We start from the raw sequence: 20,022 nt of genomic DNA, 5'->3' as shown, positions 1-20,022 counted from the left end.
TGTGTTGGCAGAGCTTTTACTCAGAAGAGAGAGCAGCTTACAGAATCATCTAGTTACCCACTCTGGAATTAAGGCATACAGCTGTGACATTTGTGGAAAAATGTTCAGCCACATAGAGAGCCGAAATCTACACCTAAACATTCACACCAGACATGATGTGTACTGCTGTGATCAGTGTGGCAAACCGTTTACAACAGACGCAAAGTTACGACAACACATGTTTACCCACACTGAGGAGAGACCTTATAAATGTGACCTGTGTGAGAAGACTTTTAAAGCTCCACGTTACCTGAGACGACACCAACAGATCCACACCAGAAAGGGACTCTACAAGTGCAGTTACTGTGAGGTATGTATTTATATTGTTATCTTGTCATTTTAGCCTGACTGTTTGGAACAACTCTGCTCATTAAACTGTGTTAGCATGTTAGCAATTCTACTGCATGGAAAAGCAGCTCTGAGTGATTATTCAGGTTTTCATTTCAGTTATGAGTTTTGTTTACACGATCATGAAAAACTGAAAGTGGTGAAAATTAATATGATGGTGTTATTTAATGTTCAGGCAGTTTCCTGATATATCATGATATTGTTATTATTTCACCATAAATGGCCTTTTGTTTACAGAGGCTGATTCCTCTATCAGGAGTTCATGTAATAAAATAAAACACAAATGAAAATAAGCACAACACCAAAAACTTTCAGTAATCTTCTCTTATGGTTAACAAAGTTTTATGACTAGGTATTATTATAATTGCAGTGTCATGGGGGTAGTAGTGTTTGTCTTGTGTCCCATTCAGCTGAGTGTTTTAACTGCACAGTTACAGTGTTATTAATGCAGTATTAAATTAGTATTACTGCAGGGTTACATTAGTAGTTTAGCACTGTGTTGGTACCCTGCAAATATTAGCATAGTAGTACTTTAGTTTAACTCAGATGTTAATGTAATATTAAATAAGTATTACTGTAGTATTATGGTGGTAGTATTGTAGTTATTGCAGCCCAGTAAACTGAGTGTGTTGAAACAGTCAAATGTAATTGGACGTCTGCAGAGATGCTTTTTATTTCAGGCGACGTTCAGGATTAAAATGTTGAAGGACTGACTTACACTGTCTTTGTGTCTTTGTTCAGAAGCAGAGCGACACAGATGGATCCAGTTCTCAACCCTGTCATTACTGTGGTGGTGGGAAAGACTTTTGTTGTGACTTTTGTGGAAAAACTTTCAGTCGAAAACATACCCTAAAAGTACATCAACGTAAACACACTGGAGACAAACTGAAATACTGCAAAGAATGTGGGAGAAGCTTCACCAGATTAGTGGATTTAAAAGAGCATGAACTGATTCACAGTGGGGTTAAAAAGCACCTCTGTGATCAGTGTGGGTCATCCTTCACCACTGCAAGTGACCGTAAAAGACACAAACGAGTCCACACAGAAGAGAAACCATACAAGTGCAGACACTGTGACAAAAGCTTCTCACAATCAGGCAATCGTAACCTTCATGAACATACACACATGGAAGGAAACTACAGCTGTGACCAGTGTGACAAGAGCTTCAGGAATCTCAGTTCATACTCCGAACACAAACGATCCCACGTTACTAATAAACTGTTTCACTGTTACCAATGTGCCCAAACATTCACGTCATTATCTGCTCTGTGCAAACATCAGTGTGATCACTCAGGGCTGAAATCACTCCCATCACAGTGAATCTGAAGAGACAGAAAGATCCTCTTCTGGTTTCGGGGTCAGACTTAAAACCCTTGAGGTCAGGCTCCACAGAGTTCAGATGTAAAAATGTGATGAGGCATCTGTGAATGAACATGTTCCTCTAGTGTACGGAGAAAAATTAAACAGATGATGAGTAAGATAAACATGTTAAACTGTGTTATAGACAGGGATGCACCTAACTGCTACTCAGGTGCACATGTGTGACAAAAATTACGAATGCGTAGTGACACTTATGTTACCAAGCGCCTTTGCGTACTTGACCATCTCATTCAACCTGACACGTGTTGCTGCAGCTTCTTTGGTGTTTCGCCACCACCTAAGAAACACCAACCAGAGCCAGAGCTGAAGAAAATACTTTTTTCAGAAAACTGGCTCCAAAGTGCCGTGGCTTGAATCTAACAATGAGTGCACTGAAATGTGGTGTAAGTCATTGCTAATAAACAAGCTAGCTGAGAAGAAATGTTCACATTTATATTCTGAGGATATTATTATTATAGCGGCTACGAGTAAATGTCAGACGTGCATATCTTTCATGTGAAGGGGGCACGGATCGTGCAGAGCATCACACCATCAGCGGGGAGTTAGGAGCCAAATTGCAGTCTGCCGAATTTTGGGGGATGCTTTCCGATGGATCTGTGGTCGTCGAGCAGGAAATCATTTACATTGTGTCTGTGTCCAGCAATGGAGAGTTTACCTCTGACTCTCTTGGACTGATTGAACTGGGTGCTGACCGCACCGCACAGGGATGGACTTGTGAGACTTCCTGAGGACACAGGCTTGGATGACTGGACAACAAAGTTGGTCGCTGCGTGCACAACCGAGGCTGCTATCAACGTGGGTATCTTCAATGGCGTTGTGCCAAAACTCCGGCAACTTGCTACAGTTGGAGACTCTCTTGTGCACATTCTCTGATTTTGTTCATTTTTATCTTGTTATGTTCACACACGACTCGACTCGACTTTTGTAACTCCTTTGTGATCACGTTGTTCTAAAAATTCCCTAAAAAGCTTCCAGTTAATCCAAAATGCTGGAGTGAGAGTCCTGACAGCAGACAAATCATCTTTCTACCTTGTTAGCTTCTCTTCACTGTGTCATGATCCTGGGTCTTTTGATCCAGCGTTTTGGAGTTTCAGTTTATGTTTATGTTTATGGTTTATGTTTAAGCCCTTTAGGTTTAGCAATTTAATTAATTTATTCTCTTTAGCTGATAGTTTGTGGGGCCCAGGTAGACTGTATAACTGCATCTCTACCAGTTTCTCTGCACTCCAGCCTCTTCTGTGACACGTGAAGGGATTTTCCTTAAGGCAGGAGAAATTATCTCCACGAAAAGGAACAGTTTCGGCCATCGCACAGTGGAACTAATTCTCTTCTTAAATAAAAATGAAAAAGGTTTACCTTAAATGCATCACGTTGTAATTTGCAAGTTTATAAGCACTTTCCCTTTCCATTTCACAATCAATTCTACCCCCAGGTCAAAAATATGTATAGGAAAATTTCCCTAATATAATATTATTTATAAATACACCCGTCTAGCGATTAATTGCATACGTGCATGGAGGTGGGACCTCACAGCAGAAGAATACTCCATAATGTGTTGTACATTATTATATATATATATATATTATGTGTAACGTGGTATTTTTCAATTATTGTATTTGCCAACATCAAGAAGAAATGAGCAAAGAAAGACCACACAATGGTGCATGTTTAAACAAGCAAAGTTTACTGGTCAAAATTATTTATTAAACAAATAAACCACATTTTTTAACGACCAAAAAATACACGTTCAAAGAAACACGACGGCGGCCCAATATCAGACAGAATTCCACTCCGTAGTGGGCAATCATAATGAAGCAGTTGGTTTTATTTTGTGGATTCAAGCTGCTCTTCATATTTCTGGCCACCAGATGTCACCAGAGAGGACTGTTGAAAAGCTTTGAGTAATGAACCGTTTTTCAATACAAGGTTCAGTGCTTCAGAAAGCTTCATTTGGCCATCACTAGTTTGAGCCAAGATTAATCCAGAAACTGCAGCACAAGAAAGTTTAGGTAACAAGGTAAATCACAGAGAGAACTTGAAACATAAGCACCAGTTACCAACATGTGTAGATGACGAACTGGCAGTGAACGAAGGTCAGCGTTTGGCTTAAATCACTCTGGCTTGATTGCCTGCAATTGGCTCCAGGTGTGAAAGGAGCTGGAGGAGGTGGCACTGCCCAGCGGCGGATCCCAGGTAGGTTCAGGAGCTACATGGAAATTCCAGCCACCCACTGTGGACGATAAGATAAGATAAGATATAAGATAAGCAATAAGCTTTATTGGTCACACGTGGAAAATTTGTTTTGTCACAGCAGGAAGTGGACAGTGCAAAAGTTATGCAGCAAAAATTAGAATATAATAAGAATAAATACAGTACACAACTGTACAGAATAGAATAGAATAAAATACTATATACAGTAGAATAAAATAGAACAAAATATACAATAGGATCAAAATAGAATACATAAAGATCATCATCAGTTTATGTGATGGTCTCATTGGACTTTTCTATGTTTTTTGATAAATAAAATAATACAGTAAAATAATATAATAAAATAATACGATAAGCCTTTATTATATCCTTTATATTTTGAAATATAAAGAAAATAAAGGAAATTATAACGAATCAAGCATTTTTGTTCTTTTAGTTCCAAAGTGGGAGTTTTCTCACTGTAAAGACTCGAGTTCAGTGTTGACTGTGTGCTCTGTGTTCTTGAACTCCTGAATGCGCTGGGTTGTTCAGTTTTCCAGCAAAACAAAATTTGTGTTCAAGCATTATTTCCTCATTTCCATCGAGCTCCTCCTCACCTGCTGTGCATCTGTGTTCAGCAGCTTCATAAACTTTAACCCTGTATTAGCGTTAATGTTTTTGAAACTGACCTGTAATGTTGTCTGTCATCACTGTCAGTGCTGTATGTTTAATATCATTGTGGCTTCTGTGAATCTGTTTTACTGTTTCTAAACCTTTATGTTGTCTATTTACAGCCTTTGGTTAGAGAAGCGTTTTTAGCTGCTTATCGGAGGAAAATGTACTTCCTGAACAACAATGACCCCCTAGAGGCTGAAGACAGTAATGCATATATCATGTTTTAGATTTTTTCTTTCTGTTTATGCATAACAGTAAAGTGTTTAGGATGTTGTGGGGATAAAAACAAACACTTCAGTCAATCCACACTTGGACACTGAAATGTGTAAGATCTAATATTGTCAACGTCATATTTATAATATTTGATGTATAACTGTGTTGTTTTCTAGGGAAAAACCAAACAAGGTTGAGTATAGAGAGAAATAACAGAGTAAAGAGGATTAATGAATTTACACCGACATAAGATCCATTTTTAAATCGTCACCCGTTTAAAGATCTTATTCGAAACGTTACCTAAAAAAACCAAAGCTTTCTAAAAAAAAATTAAAACACCAAACCACAAAACATTTACCCTGCAATAACACACCTTGGAAATCCCATTTGTAAATATAGTGCTATATTTAAAAGGAAATACATACATGCCATCATAAAAAATCAAACAACTATTTACTGACATTAAATAAACCCACTAGAAAACCTAACTATCGAATCAAACCTCAGCCTGCACAGTAACAATACACTCAAATCGATCAAAAAACTGAACTGATGACTTCCTACTTAGAGACTTCATTTCAGTTCAGTGGTGGATTAGAACCTCCCTATTCAAATCATTCAAAAAAGGAAAATTATAATCACATGTTATATTACATGTGAGAGGTAACTGATCCAAAACCTCTAGTAACATAAAAATGAACCGAATCTTATTGATTTACTGCAAAAGGATCAAGAAGTGAAATTGATCAGGCCTTATTCCAGTTATTCAAAGAGAGAAAATGGGAGGATTTGAGGGTCGACGTTACAGTTCACACTCCATACCAGTTGGTGGCGGTAATTCATCATTTTGTTGTTTAACAACCGCAAATAAACGATATAAAGAAGAAGAAGAAGAAGGGGCGGAGCAAAGTGTGAATGTTCCACGAGAGGAGGTTTTTGCACAGAGAGCTGTTTTTTCATTCAAGGAGAGTAAAGTAGTACCAACGTTTGGATCGATATCTGCATCGATCTGCCCACCCTTGTCTCCTGGATCGTAGCTGAGATCAGCGTGAACCACGTGGGTCTCTGCTCCCTGATCTGTTTCCTGTGTTTGGAAAGAGTTCCAGCTTCATCGCGGAGTTTCTCTCGGTTTGTGGGCTCATCTAAAGGTAAGCACCGAGCTAACTTTACTGTGAGTTCAGTTCATGTTGAGTTTAGCTCCTGAATGAGGTCTTCTGCTGCTCTCCTCGGTGTCTGTTCACAGTTTATTGTGAACACGTTGAGAGAAGAGTGAGAGAGTGTTTGGAGAAAAACACCAACTAATCATTAGCTCAGCACGCCGGGAGAAGTTGGAGCAGAAAAGTCTTTTCATTGTCCCTGCAGCTGTTTTTCTGCCTGCACCAAACCTCTACAGCCTCATTTCTATTTGAAGTGATAACAGGAAATGGATGAGAGCGATCTGCTGCAGTATCAGGGTCACAATAAACTTTATTGTCCAGCTGCTGTGGATGAACACATGAGAGGAAGTGAACTCCTACAAAGTCTCATTTTAATGAGTGTGGCTGCTGTAAAGTGATGCACAGGAAGATGTTAACAAAAACTAATGAAACAGAGATGAAAGTAAACAGTGTTCATATTTGAAAGCACAGAGAATAAAAATATATTGTGGTGGTTAATGTGCAGCTCTTTGTGATTTGGAGAAATCATGTTTTTAATCACGTTGTTGATTGGATTGAATTTTTATTTTATTTTATCTACAGAAGTTTTTCCCACTTGTGATCGTTCAGATTGATTTGTTGGGTTGACTTGAACCATGTGAAGGTTTAAAGCTGCACTTCCCCCAAAAAGAATAAAGTATAATCATGAAGAATGTAAAAATGTCTGCAGTCAAAGCAGGAATGAAAGCACTGAAACCACTGATCAATGGCCATGAGTACCATTCACAAAGAGTTGGGGAGTCGCTGCAAGCGATCAGAGGTTGTTGATCAATGATCATGAGGATTTACATATTAATGCTCAATAACTGACCTCCCAGCCCATTGTTCCTTCAGTGGTTCTAGTTTCAGTCATTATGTAAATGCACTGTTGAAGATTGGGGAAAGCTGCAGTCAGCTGAAACTGAAGAAGTCACTTGGATGAGTGACGAAACGTTTCTCCCATGAAAAGCTACGTCCAGATGAACAGAATCAAAGTTTGGGGAATGGTGGAGGTGGTGGGACTGGGGGGCTGAAGGTGTGGAAAGTGTGGGGTGGGGGAGTAACAGGTCTGTCCCTGTTTGTGGAAACCACAGGAGGAGCTGTTCGGGCTGTTGCTGGGTGTGAATTGTTGATGGAGTCTTTAAACTTGTAGTTGCTGTTTTCCAGACTGAAGCAGAGTCGTTAGCTGAAAACTGGTTTTAGAGGTTCATTCAGGACACCTTCTCAGGCTCTTACAGCCTTACCTGTATCATAACAAAGTGTATAAACCCCAATCCACCTTTAACATGGTCCTTCTCCCAAACCTTCAAATAGGACTTTCTGGCCCTGTCATAGTAAAGGGCTGCTTAGAATATTAGAGCCAATGTCACAAAGTTCCTCCTGAAGTATAAGTGAGTGAGAGAGTTTCCTCACTTTGCAGCACAACATGTCTCACAAGATTTCTACAAGTAATCAGAGTGAAATTTGTACTTTGTGTTGTCAGAATCAGAAAGGGTTTTATTGCCAAATGTTGAGCAGGTTAACAACATTAGGAAATTGCTGCGGTGCTTCAGTGCAAATATACTGTCATAAATAGCGCTTAAATAGACATGAAAAAAATAAAAGTAAGAATAAGAATTAAAAGTGCTACGTAGATAGATATATACATGAGTGCAGGTGGTGATCAGTGCCAAACATGGAATGATGCAGTGAACACAGCGTAGGGTCATGTGTTAGTGGTGGGAACAGTCGTACGTTTATTGTTCATGTGTCTAACAGCAGAGGGGAAGAAACTGTTCTTATGGCGAGAGGTTCTGGTGCGAATGGACCGGAGCCTCCTGCCTGAGGGGAGCAGGTCAAACAGACTGTGTCCAGGGTGAGAAGGGTCAGCTGAGATCCGAGCTGCACGCCCCAGTGTCCTGGAGGTGTGTAGGTCCTGCAGAGATGGGAGTCTGCAGCCAATCACCTTCTCAGCAGAGTGCACAACACGCTGCAGTCTCTGTTTGTCTCTGATAGTGGCTCCAGCGTACCACACGGTGATGGAGGAGGTGAGGATGGACTCGATGATTGCAGTGTAGAATTGCATCATCGTCCGTGTTGGCAGGTTGAATTTCTTCAGCTGCCTCAGGAAGTACATCCTCTGCTGGGCTTTCTTAATGACGGAGGTGATGGTGGGCTCCCACTTCAGGTCCTGGGTGATGGTGGTACCCAGGAAGCGGAATGAGTCCACAGAGGTGATGGGGGTGTCAGTCAGGATGATGGGGGGGAGTGGGGCACCACTTCCTGAAGTCCACAATAATCTCCACTGTCTTCTGGGCATTCAGCACCAGGTTGTTGTGGCTGCACCAGGACACCAGACTGTTCAACCTCCCTCCTGTAGGCAGACTCATCCCCGTCCGAGATGAGTCCAATAACGGTGGTGTCATCTGCAAACTTGATTAGCTTGACAGACTGGTGGGTGGAGGTGCAGCAGTTGGTGTACAGGGAGAAGAGCAGAGGAGAAAGAACACAGCCCTGAGGGGAGCCGGTGCTGATGGTCCGGGAGTCCGAGACATTCTTTCCCAGCCTCACGTGCTGCTTCCTGTCCGTCAGGAAGTCAGTGATCCACCGGCAGATGGGATCAGGCACATTCATCTGGGAAAGCTTGCCTCGGAGATGGTCTGGAAGGATGGTGTTGAAGGCAGAGCTGAAGTCCACAAACAGGATCCTGGCGTAGGTTCCTGGGGAGTCCAGATGCTGCAGGATGAAGTGTAGGGCCATGTTGATGGCGTCAGTCTACAGACCTGTTGGCTCTGTATACAAACTGCAGGGGGTCCAGGAGGGGGGCCGTGAGGGTCTTGAGATGAGAGAGAACTAGGCGCTCAAATGACTTCATGACCACAGATGTCAGAGCCACGGGTCTGTAGTCATTTAGTCCAGTGATCCTAGGTTTCTTGGGGACAGGGATTATGGTAGAGGACTTGAAGCAGGCAGGCACATGACATACCTGCAGTGAGGAGTTGAAAATGCCAGAAAACACTGGGGCCAGCTCGTTTGAACAGTGTCTGAGGGTAGGCAGGAGACACGCCGTCTGGGCCGGGAGCTTTCCGAGCATTCAGGTACTCTTAAACTGCTTCCTCACATCTGCTTCATGAATATGAAGAGTTGTGGTGGGAGGAGGTGGTGTGAAATCCTCTTTTGTGTGGGGTGAGGAGGGGGGTGTTGTAGGTGAACAGTTTGAAGGTGGTGATGGCTCTATGGAGGGGGGAGAGGTGGGGGAATGAGTGTCCAAAGTGTCTCTATTGTTGGAGGTGTGAAGGCTGCCTGATGGCTCGTCAAAACGGCAGTAAAAGTCGTTAAGGGTGTTGGCCAAGAGCAAGTCATCAGTGGAGGGGGGGGTTTTAGGCTTGTAGTTGGTGATATTCCTAAAACCTTTCCACACAGAGGCCGAGTCATTCTCTGAGATCTGCTGCTGCATCTTCTCAGAGTGCTGATGTTTAGCAACGTCCACTTCTTTAGTGAACCTGTACTTGGCCTCTCTGTAGCAGTCCCTGTCTCCGCTTCTGAACGCCTTTCTCTTTTCCAGCCACAGCTTTTTGAGTTTAGGAGTAAACCAGGGTTTGTCATTGTTATAACTCACCCTGGTGCGTGATGGCACAATGCTGTCCTCACAGAAGTGGATATAGGAGGTGACAGTGTCCGTAAACTCGTCCAAGCTGTTAGAAGCAGCCTTCATTGTGTCCCAGTCTGTAGACTCCAAACACGTGCGAAGCTCCTCCACAGCCTCGTTGCTCCACAGTTTTTTGGTCCTCACGACAGGTTTGGAGAGCTTCAGCCTCTGTCTGTACGCGGGGATTAGGTGGATCATGACGTGGTCAGAAAGTCCAAGTGAAGCGCGGGGCACCGCGCGATAGGCCCCGCTGATCGTGCTGTAGCAGTGGTCTAATGTCCTCTCCTCTCTGGTCGGGCATTTAATATACTGCTTGTATTTCGGAAGCTCATGGCTCAGATTGGCTTTGTTAAAGTCCCCAAGAGCAATGATGAGAGAGTCCGGGAATGTCCGCTCCATGTGCAGTATCTGCTCCACGAGTGCGCACTGAGCTGCCTGCACATCCGCATCTGGCGGGATGTAAACAGCGGCCAGGATGAATGAAGCAAACTCCCGCGGAGAATAAAACGGTTTGCAGTGAATAAAAAGATATTCCAGAGAGGAAGAGCAGTGCTGAGCAATCACTGTCACATCTGTGCACCAGCCACTATTAATGTAGAAGCAGACACCTCCACCTTTGGTCTTACCAGAGAGAGAGGCCTGCCGGTCCGCGCGCAGCAGATGAAAGCCCTCCAGCTTGAGCGCGCAGTCCGGGATGTCCTCACAGAGCCACGACTCCGTAAAACATGAGACACAGGAGGAGGCAAAGTCTCTGTTCATGCTTCTCATCAGGGCCAGTTCGTCTATTTTATTCCTGAGTGAGCGTACATTGGAAAGGAAGATCCCAGGAAGAGCAGTTCGCAGTCCGCGTCTCCTCAGACGCACGAGTGCGCCGGCACGCTTTCCTCTCTTTCGGCGTCTCACTTTCCTGATCAGAGTCAGCAGTAAATCTGCCGCAGATGCGACAAATATTGGAAATAAATCCACAGGTGTTGTAGTCCTGTAGTTAAGAAGCTCTTCTCTGGTGTAAGAATATCCAGAGGAGTGCCCAGACACAGAAGATATGCACAAAAACAAAACAGAAGTAGCGCACTGAAGCACCAGGGCATCCATACGCGGCGCCATCTTGGATTTTCATGATTGTCAGATGAACATATGAGACACTTTGACTCTTCAGTGCAGTGTGGAGCCTAACAAAGATCTGTTTTGTGTCCCAGCTGATCAGCAGGAGGAGAAGAGTCTGACGGAGCAGCAGAGGAACATTTTCAGCCATCTGGACTCAGCTGAGTCACTACAGAGGAAACAATGAGCTCAACACAGGAGGTGAGGAAAATATCACAGTTTCACCAAATAATCAGTCACGTCTAAAACTCTCATCCTCCCAACCTGTTATATGACTGTGTCGTATATTATTATATATACAATCACTTTACTAAATAGTTTGTCTCAGATTGTTTTGCAACATCTTTCAGTTTATGAAAAAACATAATGTCACATGTACAGACCCAATATCTGATTTCAACACACGAGGACTTACATGTAAGCTTTACACTTCCAGTTTATTTAATCCACTGTGTACAAATGTACAACAATTTACAACTGAATTAACATTGAGTCTTATCTAACTCTGACATGAGCACCACAGTCACTGTGCACCAGTCATAACTTTCTACAGGACTGAATATAATATCTTTATGTAAAAGTCCGGAGCCTCTGGGGAGTATCCGAATATTTATAACATTACACAAACCAAAGGTCTCCATCACAGTGTTCATGAAATGCTGGGTTTATCCATCTTCTGGGACGGGCCTACGGAGGAGCTCTGAAGATTTCCCTGTGAGGGAGCTGCTGGTGAAGATCATGAGTCCTGCTTGATCAGTGCGATGAGCTTCAGTGTTCCTGGTGTTTCTTAAATGAAGCCTCTTTCAGTGGGTCAACAGAACTTCTGGCACAGGACAGCTGTGATGAAAAAAAGGGAAAAAGTTTCTCCAAACCTCTGGACCCAGGAAACCCAGCTTAGTCCTAATGGTTTCCCTCACTAGTTTCTGTCCAGGGTGAATGTAGCTGTTATACATAATATGGACTTTATTATTAAATGAAAAGAACACATTAGACTACACTACTGAAACGTTCTGCTGCTGTTTTTAAAGTTTCCATGTTACCAGGCTGTAGACTAGAGATTTAAACCGTTTTAGATCCATTACACTCACAGTCTTATGTTAAAATCTCAAAGGACAACATTATATTTTTGATATTAACAGTAACTCTGGGCCTCTGTGGGGTGTGCAGATGATCTCATCGCTGTCTAAAAATGGATAAAAAAAACACAAGGAGTGCTGAATCCTTCAAAAACACAGACTATTAGAGTAACAGGTGTGTAGCATCTCTGTGTAGCATCTCTGTGCTTGTCCTGCTAGACCTTAGTGCAGCGTTCGATACTGTTGACCATAATATCCTATTAGAGCGATTAGAACATGCTGTAGGTATTACAGGTACTGCACTGCAGTGGTTTGTATCATATCTATCTAATAGACTGACCAGGACATGTCCTTCAACGCACATATTAAACAAATATGTAAGACTGCTTTCTTCCATTTGCGCAACATCTCTAAAATTAGAAATATCCTGTCTCAGAGTGACGCTGAAAAACTAGTTCATGCATTTATTACTTCCAGGCTGGACGACTGTAATTCATTATTATCAGGATGTCCAAAAAACTCACTGAAAAGCCTTCAGCTAATCCAAAATGCTGCAGCAAGAGTACTGACAGGGACTAGAAAGAGAGAGCATATTTCTCCTGTTTTGGCTTCCCTTTATTGGCTTCCTGTTAAATCCAGAATTGAATTCAAAATCCTGCTCCTCACATACAAGGTCTTAAATAATCAGGCCCCATCTTATCTCAATGACCTTGTAGTACCATATCACCCTATTAGAGCACTTCGCTCTCGCTCTGCAGGCCTACTTGTTGTTCCTAGAGTATTTAAAAGTAGAATGGGAAGGAGAGCCTTCAGTTTTCAGGCCCCTCTTCTGTGGAACCAGCTTCCAGTTTGGATTCAGGAGACAGACACTATCTCTACTTTTAAGATTAGGCTTAAAACTTTCCTTTTTGCTAAAGCATATAGTTAGGGCTGGACCAGGTGACCCTGAATCCTCCCTTAGTTATGCTGCAATAGACATAGGCTGCCGGGGGATTCCCATGATGCATTGAGTTTTTCCTTTCCAGTCACCTTTCTCACTCACTATGTGTTAATAGACCTCTCTGCATTGAATCATATCTGTTATTAACCTCTGTCTCTCTTCCACAGCATGTCTTTTATCCTGTCTTCCTTCTCTCACCCTAACCGGTCGCAGCAGATGGCCGCCCCTCCCTGAGCCTGGTTCTGCCGGAGGTTTCTTCCTGTTAAAAGGGAGTTTTTCCTTCCCACTGTCGCCAAAGTGCTTGCTCATAGGGGGTCATATGATTGTTGGGTTTTTCTCTGTATCTATGAAGCGCCTTGAGGCGACTTTTGTTGTGATTTGGCGCTATATAAATAAAATTGAATTGAATTGAATAGCATCGCTAACTAGCTAGCAACAAGCCTCCAACACAGTGCGTATGCTAGCGGCTAATCTAGCAAACGAATTAACAACAGAGCGATTTTAGAACTATAAGATGATAAGCTGTGTGTCTTTTTTTTATAACAGTGACATGGTTGTATTTACCTTAATTAAACGAGTCGTCAGTCGCGGTAAACCAGCAAAAAGCTCGAACCACAGGTGCTACGTAAAAAGTGTAGAGGGGCGTGTTTGTGGTCACGTCCAGCGGGTGTGTGGGCGGGAGTGTTACACAGTCGCTCCACCTCAAGTCACTTCTGCGCAGACTCTGGCTCCAAATTTGCAAGATGGCAGCCTCCACAAGCGGGATATTTTGGCTTGATTTTTGCACAATGGTAGGAGGCGGTGTCGCGTCGTCCATCTTTTATACAGTCATTGGTTTGAACAGTCATGAATTATTTTTAAGACCAGGTTGGATGTAATGTGTTAGAACTACCAGCAGGTGGGGATAAGAGACCTTTAAGGTGTTTGGTGCCACACTCCACCTTCATGTTTAAAACTAGTGTTAATGGAGGGAGTTTGAAGGTTGAGTTTGTTCCACGACTGCATTTCACTCACTGCCTCTGTTTGTATCTCTGTCACTGCAGGACCAACATGGAGCGAGAAGTCAGCGCTCTCAGAAGGCCGACAAACCTCACAGAAGAAAAGGAGAGAAAAAACACACCTGTGACGAGTGTGGGAAGAATTTTACTTGGAAGTATGAACTAAAACAGCATCAGGTCATCCACACTGGAGAGAGACCATTCAGCTGTGGCTTGTGCGGAAAGTCTTTTTCCTGGGAGCGTTCCCTAAAAACACACCAACTCATCCACAGTGGAGTTAAAGCGTACAGCTGTGATCAGTGTGGAAGAGCTTTTACTCAAAGTAGCAGCTTACAGAAGCATCTAGTTACCCACTCTGGAATTAAGGCATACAGCTGTGACTTTTGTGGAAAAACTTTTCGCCACATAGCGAGCCGAAATAAACACCTACGCATTCACACCAGACATGTTGTGTACTGCTGTGATCAGTGTGATAAACAGTTTATAACGGGCACACAGTTACGACAACACATGTTTACCCACTCTGAGGAGAGACCTTATAAATGTGACCTGTGTGAGAAGACTTTTAAAGCTCCACGTTACCTGAGGCAGCACCAACAGATCCACACCAGAATGAGACTCTACAAGTGCAGTTACTGTGAGGTATGTATTTATATTGTTATCTTGTCGCTTTAGCCTGACTGTTTGGAACAACTCTGCTCATTAAACTGTGTTAGCATGTTAGCAATTCTACTGCATGGAAAAGCAGCTCTGAGTGATTATTCAGATTTTCATGTCAGTTATGATTTTTGTTTACACGATCATTAAAAACTAAAAGTGGTGAAAATTGATATGATGGTGTTATTTAATGTTCAGGCAGTTTCCTGGTATATCATGATATTGTTATTATTTCACCATAAATGGCCTTTTGTTTACAGAGCCTGATTCCTCTGTCAGGAGTACATGTAATAAAATAAAACACAAATGAAAATAAGCTCAAAACCAAACCATTGAGTAATCTTGTCTTATGGTTACAGGGCTCGCAAAATTTCAAAATCCCTGGTAGCCCTTCGGGCAGGGACTCTTCAGTTTTTGGTAGCCCAAAATAAATTTAAGTAGCCCAAATAAAAAAGAGAGCAATTTTTTGATTGATGTTTTGTTTCCTGTTTTGTTTCCGTTACAATATTATACATTAAAGTATAATATTGTAACGGAAACAAAACATTAATCGATTGTTGAAGCACATTTTACAACATTGTATAAAAATTACAATCATCAACTCAAATACTTGGTTCTAATTGAACAGAAATTTCTATGAACTTGTAAGAACTGTGTAGGACACGAATCAGTCTGTGTCAGATCCTGAATTTGAAATTTCCACTGAAGTCACGGGTAAGAGGCAAGTGGAACCAATATCGAGGCCATTTGCTTTTTGAAGTTTGCAAAGACTGCTAAATTTTGCCAGTGGTAGTTCACTCTTTGCAACATAGTACGCTGTTTTAAACTGATTTTCAGGTTTATTCTTAGTATGTTATTTGCAATTGGTGTTTGTTCCGGGAAAGATATTGCTGGGACGTCGGGCTAGCGATTTTGCAAGCCCTGGGTTAACAAAGTTGTATCATTACGTAATGGTATTGTAGTACCAGTAGTATCATTGCTTATTTATAACTTTAGTAATTTTAGACATTAGTGTTAAAATACGCATTTAATATTATAATTCCAGTGTCATGGGGGTAGTAGTGTTTTTCTTGTGTCCCATGCAGCTGAGTGTTATAACTGCACAGTTACAGTGTTATTAATGCAGTATTAAATGAGTATTACTGCAGTGTTACATTAGTAGTTTAACGCTGTGTTGGTACCCTGCAAATATTAGCATAGTAGTACTTTAGTGTAACTCAGATGTTACTGTAACATGAAATAAGTATTACTGTAGTATTATGATGGTAGTATTGTAGTTATTGCAGCCCAGTAAACTGAGTGTGTTAACTGAAACAGTAAAATGTAATTGGACGTCTGCAGAGATGCTCTTTATTTCAGGCGACGTTCAGGATAAAAATAGTGAAGGACTGACTTACACTGTCTTTGTGTCTTTGTTTAGAAGCAGAGCGACACAGATGGATCCAGTTCTCAACTCTGTCATCGCCGTGATGATGGGAAAGACTTTCATTGTGACCTCTGTGGAAAAACGTATAGTCACCAATACACCCTAAAAAGACATCAACGTAAACACTCTGGAGAAAAAATTAAATACTGCAAAGAATGTGGGAGAAGCTTCACCACACCAACTGAGTTAAAACGAGATGAACTGATTCACAGTGGGGTTAAAAAGCACCTCTGTGATCAGTGTGGGTCATCCTTCACCTCTGCAGGTGATCTTAAAAGACACAAACGAGTCCACACAGGAGAGAAACCATACAAGTGCAGACACTGTGACAAAAGCTTCTCACATCCAGGTAGTCGTAACTATCATGAACGTACACACGTGGAAGGAAACTACAGCTGTGACCAGTGTGACAAGAGCTTCAGGAATCTCAGTTCATACTCCGAACACAAACGATCCCACGTTACTAATAAACTGTTTCACTGTTACAAATGTGCCAAAACATTCACTTCATTATCTGCTCTGTGCAAACATCAGCGTGATCACTCAGGACTGAAATCACTCCCATCACAGTGAATCTGAAGAGACAGAAAGATCCTCTACTGGTTTCAGGGTCAGACTTAAAACCCTTGAGATCAGGCTCCACAGAGTTCAGATGTAAAAATGTGATGAGGCAGCTGTGAATGAACATGTTCGTCTAGTGTACTGAGAAAAATTAAACAGCTGATGAGTAAGATAAACATGTTAAACTGTGTTATAGACAGGGATGCACCTAGCTGCTACTCAGGTGCGTATGTGTGTCAAAAATTACAAATGTGTAGTGACACTTATGTTACCAAGCGCCTTTGCGTGCCTGACACGTGTTCCTACAGCTTCTTTGGTGTTTCGCCACCACCTAAGAAACACCAACCAGAGCCAGAGCTGAAGAAAAAACTTCTTTCGAAAATTTGGCTCAAACTGCCGTGGCTTAAAGCTAACAATGAGTGCACTGAAATGTGGTGCAAGTCATTGCTAATAAACAAGCTAGCTGAGAAGAAATGTCCACATTTATATTCTGAGGATATTATTATTGTAGCGGCTAGGAGTAAATGTCAGACGTGCATATCATTCACGTGAAGGGGGCATGGATCGTGCAGAGCATCACACCATCAGCGGGGAGTTAGGAGCCAAATTGCAGTCTGCCGAATTTTGGGGGATACTTTCCGATGGATCTGTGGTCGTCGAGCAGGAAATCATTTACATTGTGTCTGTGTCCAGCAATGGAGAGTTTACCTCTGACTATCTTGGACTGATTGAACTGGGTGCTGACCGCACCGCACAGGGATGGACTTGTGAGACTTCTTGAGGACACAGGCTTGGATGACTGGACAACAAAGTTGGTCGCTGCGTGCACAACCGAGGCTGCTATCAACGTGGGTATGTCCAATGGCGTTGTGCCAAAACTCCGGCAACTTGCTACAGTTGGAGACTCCCTTGTGCACATTCTCTGCACAGCACACACACTGGGAGATTTCTTAAATTCAGTTGATCACAAGGATTCTTACTGTGAGACGTTTAATCGCCGTGTGGTCAAGCTGATGCAGTTTTATTTGTAAAAAAAAAAAAAAATGCTACACTGAAGAAGCTGTGTGAAGAAAATGGGATCCCCTTTGTAAAACTGGGTAAGTTTCATAATACCACGTGGTCTTCATGGAGGCATGAAGACCACCTGCCAGCCATTATAATGTAACTGGCTACAAGTGATAACAGTGACTTGTAGCATATCTGCAATAGAGCGTTTTCAATGCGTACTAAAAACCGTCCTGGGACTCACCTGAGTAGCTCACTAAAAAAGTTATGTGCACCCCTGGTTAGAGTCTGACAGCTGCTGGTAAGAATGACCTGCAGTAACGCTCCTTCCTACACTGTGGGTGTAAAAGTACTGCTGAACGAGCTGCTCAGTGCTTGTACCGTCTCATGCAGAGGTGGGAGGTGTTGTCCATGATGGATGTGAGCTTAGACCAGCGGTCCGTCATTTGTTTCGTACCAGGTCGCGAGAGTTGAGGCTCGGGCATGAAATTTATGGTTTTCAGAGTTTTTAATCATTAACTCAGTTTCCCTGCGACTTCTCCCGTGTGTTATGAATAATTTTTAAATATTTACATGTTACCATAGCGTCCAGAGAGCATTAACGGGCAGAGAGGAGGATGTTACTCTCAATGTTGTTGGCGCATTTTCAGGAGGAGGCTGCTAATAAAGTTACACAATTACATAGTGAATACAGGTTTATTATCATATTTACAAAATATCGCAGTTTTTGACTTGGTCATATCATTTTATTCTTTTGTATTTATCTACAACACCTTAAATGCTGGTCTGGGAAAATATGTTTTGACATTAAACTGGTCTGTGGTGCAATAAAGGGTTGGGACCGCTGGCTTAATACATGATAGACACCAAATAAACAACAAACTCAAAACGCTGGGTCAAATGACCCAGAACAATGACAAGGACATCTATATTGTCTACATCTATACATAGTGTTGCAATGCTACGAAGGAACTGCAGTGTTTGGAGGAGTTAAACATGCCAGCTAACATTAATATTCTGATTCAAAAGTTTCCATTGAAACTGAGAGAAAAATGAAATAGGATCTTCAAGAGGACTGGCCAAAGAGCATGTTTCCCAGATTTTGGATAACAAATGGAGTTTCAGCTGTGCAAAGGGTCATAGCAAAATGTTTATTCTGTAAACTGTATGGAGGAAAACCCAGCCAACAGTACAGCGTAGTATTGTAAAACGGTATGTAGTAGCGTTCACTTGCATGACAAACAGAGCCGTGCACCTTGAAGGGATTACTTTTTAGATACTGACTCATGTTTAATGCAACATCACAAAGTTATTGCTTGTCATGAAGTGAAAACCAGCTCTCCCTCCAGGACTATTTGACAGAAAAGAAGGTGGGAACAAATCCAGTACATTACAGACCTCTAAGGAAACTGTGGATTTGAGAATATTTACCATTGCTACAAGAATGACAGAAATGGATAAAAAGTTGTTTTGTGCCTGGAGATGTTGTCATGGTTAGATCCCAATGTAAAAACCTCGAGGGTCTTGGGTATTCTGAAAAATCATAACAACCTTTGCAGATAAGAAAGGTCTGGTACGTGTAGTTCGTCTTCACACAAAAACAAACGTGATTGAAAAACCTGTAACAAAAATTACTTTTGTTATGTGAAGCTACAAACTGATGAACTAGGTTACTGGTAGAAGGATGTATGAATGAAACATGGTCTGCCCTCTTATGCATATTGTATGAATGTATCATGACTTATTATGGCTCCTTTCAGTTAAAAACCACTCCTGCATGTTTTAGTAATAAAATCTTTCATCAGTTTCATAAATTGTAACACTGCTCATTTTAAGTGTTTTTCATTTAGTGCAACAGCTGGATATTAAACTCAATCAACATAAGCAGCAAACATAATATAGCCATGAGATGTATTTTGTATATTGTGCAGGAAAAGCTGCTCTGTACCGTAAACGCTGAGCATCAAAGTCTGTGTCCAGCCAGAGACGTCTACCTCAGATAAAACTGACATATTAGATATCAAATAACTGAAATGGCTGAAACTTTAATCCCAACGTAAAACAGAAGAAAGTTCCTCCATCTCTTTAACTGTGTTTTGTTCTGTACTTTGTCATAAATTTGTGAGTGTGAACAAGAGTCTGATACATGAAAACACCCATTCAAAGGCATTGTGTAGTGCAGATTAGGCTGTGTTAGTCAGATGACTTCAAAACACAAATCTAAAGCAGGTTTTCCATCTATCAGGAACAACGTGAGCGTTCAAAGCTGTCATAGAAAATGTTTTTAGTTTAAGGTCAAAAATATATATGAAAAAAATCTAAAGTAAACCATACTCATTAAACCCAACATATTATTACTGCTTTGAGAATTACATGGAAAAAACAATAACAGATGAAATACTAATTCAAGAGTAATTAAAAAATGTCAATATAAAGTTGATATTTCATGTAAAACTAGATAGTACAGAATTAGTAAACGTGCACGTTAAAGTGAGATTTTGTTCATTTTTATCTTGTTTTCTTCACACATACTTGACTCGACTCGACTTTTGTAATTCCTTTATGATCACATTGTTCTAAAAAGCTTCCAGTTAATCCAAAATGCTGGAG

At 41.6% G+C, this 20,022-nt stretch overlaps 2 long non-coding RNA genes across 2 annotated transcripts in view; one reads left to right on the top strand and one right to left on the bottom strand.

Moving 5' to 3' along the window:
• Positions 1–13,939, bottom strand: part of LOC120742745 — a 21,557-nt gene extending 7,618 nt beyond the window's left edge. Inside the window, exon 1 of the long non-coding RNA XR_005697942.1 lies at positions 13,886–13,939. This is a non-coding gene — a long non-coding RNA (uncharacterized LOC120742745). The remainder of the gene's footprint in view (positions 1–13,885) is intronic.
• Positions 13,940–14,254: 315 nt separating this feature from the next.
• Positions 14,255–15,938, top strand: LOC120742743. Its single transcript, XR_005697940.1, has 2 exons — positions 14,255–14,405; positions 15,841–15,938. It is a non-coding gene; the product is annotated as an uncharacterized LOC120742743 (long non-coding RNA).
• Positions 15,939–20,022: the final 4,084 nt, after the last annotated feature.

Source organism: Simochromis diagramma, unplaced genomic scaffold (genome assembly GCF_900408965.1).
Source record: "Simochromis diagramma unplaced genomic scaffold, fSimDia1.1 OVJJ01000434.1, whole genome shotgun sequence".
NCBI lineage: Eukaryota > Metazoa > Chordata > Actinopteri > Cichliformes > Cichlidae > Simochromis > Simochromis diagramma.
The sequence above is the reverse complement of the archived record's forward strand: the minus strand, read 5'-3'. Positions and strand labels throughout refer to the sequence as shown.